The following is a 2,985-nucleotide window of genomic DNA, read 5'->3' as shown; positions in this document are numbered from 1 at the left end:
GATTCCAGAGCAGAATTTCCTTCGAGAGTTAACGTGTTTGCGAACGGCCGAAAGGTCAGAATCGTATTTGAGGGCGTATCCATCATGAGTGAGTTAAACCTTATCATTTGAGATCATTTTCGGCTAAGAATCTTAATAATCATATTTTTCTAGTCCAACTAAGGTCTGAGAAACATTTGAGTATTCAAGAGAATTTTTTGATAACCCATATGTAAGTACTGTAATACAAACACCCAAAAACTCATCATTCGATTCTGACTTTTCGTTTGAGCTTGTACGAGTGAGGTTGCCTAAACAGACAAAGAAAATGACTGACCCAAAAGCCTTTATGAAGGATTTCCTCGCCGGAGGAATTTCCGCTGCAGTTGCCAAGACCTCAGTTGCACCAATTGAGAGAATAAAACTGATTTTGCAAGTGCAAGCCGCTTCCAAACAGATTGAAGCTGGAAAGAAATACAAAGGTATTGTCGATGCATTCGTCAGAATTCCAAAAGAAAAAGGTTTCTTAAGTTTGTGGCGTGGTAACCTCGCTAATGTACTCAGGTAATTTCCCACACAAGCTTTGAACTTCGCCTTCAAAGATGTGTACAAACAGATTTTCATGAGCGGTGTTGACAAAAAGACACAATTCTGGAGGTATTTTGCTGCCAATTTAGCTTCTGGTGGAGCAGCTGGAGCCACTTCTCTATGCTTTGTATATCCATTAGCCTTACAAGTTTGGCAGGGCTAAATCCGACATGATGTACAAGAACACTCTTGACTGCTGGATGAAGATTGGCAAAACAGAAAGTGCTACTGCTTTCTTCAAGGGAACATTCTCCAATGTACTCAGAGGTACTGGAGCTGCCCTTGTACTTGTATTCTACGATGAAAGGAAAAATATACTATAGATTTTTTGAATTAGGGAAATTAATTTAACTGAGTTCAACATCATTCATTCCTATTGACCATTCCATAGAAATCGGGCTTGAACTACATTCCTTCAAAGCATTTTTCAATACTTTAGGATCAAAGTATAATAAAAATCAAAATTAGACAGAATATTTTAAAGATGTACCATTTTTTTCTTGTGAAGTAATAAATTAATTTTATGTTCTTAAATTCAAGAAATAAATTTTTATACTAGTTATAAATTTATTTCAATAGAAATAACCTCTCAGTATTTTGAAACTGAAACATACATGATATTCGAACAAATTATTTTCATCTATTGAGATCTTATCGTTCCACCATGACTCTTCAAACATAAAACTGTAGAGGAAATAATTTCTTTCACATGGAGCATCTGCAAACTCTCCACATTCTTAACACGTATATCGATCGTTTCGAAGAGGAAGAACGTCCCGACAAAATGGAAAAGCAATAAGGAAAGTTTAGTTGCAGGGAATCACGGCAGATCCCCTATGAAGTTGGAGGTTATATAGTCCTTCAAAGCCCGAGGCAGCAGCAGCCTCTAACATTTAATATTTCAGGGTATTCTCTTCGCTCTCCTCAAACAGACTCACAATATTGAAATATTCCAATCTCGCCAGATTCCAACCTTCCCCCTTTCTTAGCCCATGCATTGCCGCCAACATTTATCTATATGTTTTTGTATCTATCCATCACCTACGTCTGCGAACAGGATATCGATTTTGAACTTTCGATCCTACTCATTTTTGTTGGCAGGATAAGTATTTTTTTATTTAAATTTTTTAGGAAATCTGGCCCAATGGCGTCAATGGCTTACAGTTAACCCTATAAAAAGTAATCGGGAGTCGCAGGAACCAGGGAACTACTTCTACAAATATTGTCGATGTTTAGATCATTAATTTTTGGAAAAAAAATCAGTCAGCATGGCTCTATAGCGCTCGCCATTCACCGTAACCGCAGCTTTTTAATTCCTCTGAAATTACGGTTTCTTCCAAATTTTTATTATTCACCTCCTTTTCCTTCCCCTTCTGTTCAATTCAATAGAATAGATGCTAAGTCTACTATGAACCCGAAAAAAATTCAGTTCTTATAAGATAATGACAATATTATATATTTCCACTTTCATCACCATTAATTAATTTCATCTGATGTTGAAATTTGAACAAAACCATATTATCAACAATGAAGTACATAACAGTTACTGGTATAGATTCTTTTATGAGTCCATTTCATTCTGAGTCCTTTGAAATGAAGAAATGCGCCGGTAGCCTTTTGTATACGGAGAGAGTACGTACCCAAATCCTCGCAAAGTAGAATACTTTGTAATGATTAAGCACTTCTCCTAAAGTAATTTTTGGAGGTAAATTAAAAAAGTTCTCTTCTTTTATAGTCGATAAGTATATGTGTGCATAATTTCACGTCTATTGAATGAGCGTAGAAAGGTAACAAATAAACCAACACATATTGGGATTTATTATATAAAGTGACCCATTTTGAAAGATCCACTGGAATCCTTGTCTCGAATCAAAACATGTTTTGAATGAAATATTAAATTAATTTCACGGCACTATTTTTCAATTCTGGAAAAAGTACCTCCCTGAGCGGGACTCGAATCCGCAATCTCCGAATTACTAGTCCGATGCTCTCGCTATCGTGAAAGTTGAAGATTCCCCGCAATGAGGAACCACTACCTTTTAAATTAAAGTTTCTTAGTCTTCTGGGGGACATCAAATTAGGACATTCAATGTAATCGTGCAGTTTGATTTCAAGGTCAACTCAACCCCCCCCCCCTAAAATTTGACTTACTATGGCTGAAATAATTACAAGATCGCTTTACTTTGGCCCCCCAAAAAAAATCCTTTGAACACATTAAATCGACTGATACATATATGAATTTTCAGGACTGATTCGCAAATTTGCGTAATTTGAATAATTTAATTGAAATATATAGGGAACGACCGAGGTAAATAAACAACTCATGGTTGGTTGACCGTCAAAATGTTTTTATGTGAAGCGGAGGTGGACCCGATTGATATTAGTTAAACATGTGAATTGATTTCCGATTGCTGGTGT

The 2,985-nt window shown here is 36.2% G+C and overlaps 1 pseudogene; it reads left to right on the top strand.

Moving 5' to 3' along the window:
• The first annotated feature begins 257 nt into the window (after positions 1-257).
• Positions 258-1,101, top strand: LOC123675481 (annotated as a pseudogene).
• Positions 1,102-2,985: the final 1,884 nt, after the last annotated feature.

Source organism: Harmonia axyridis, chromosome 1, assembly GCF_914767665.1.
Source record: "Harmonia axyridis chromosome 1, icHarAxyr1.1, whole genome shotgun sequence".
NCBI lineage: Eukaryota > Metazoa > Arthropoda > Insecta > Coleoptera > Coccinellidae > Harmonia > Harmonia axyridis.
The sequence above is the reverse complement of the archived record's forward strand: the minus strand, read 5'-3'. Positions and strand labels throughout refer to the sequence as shown.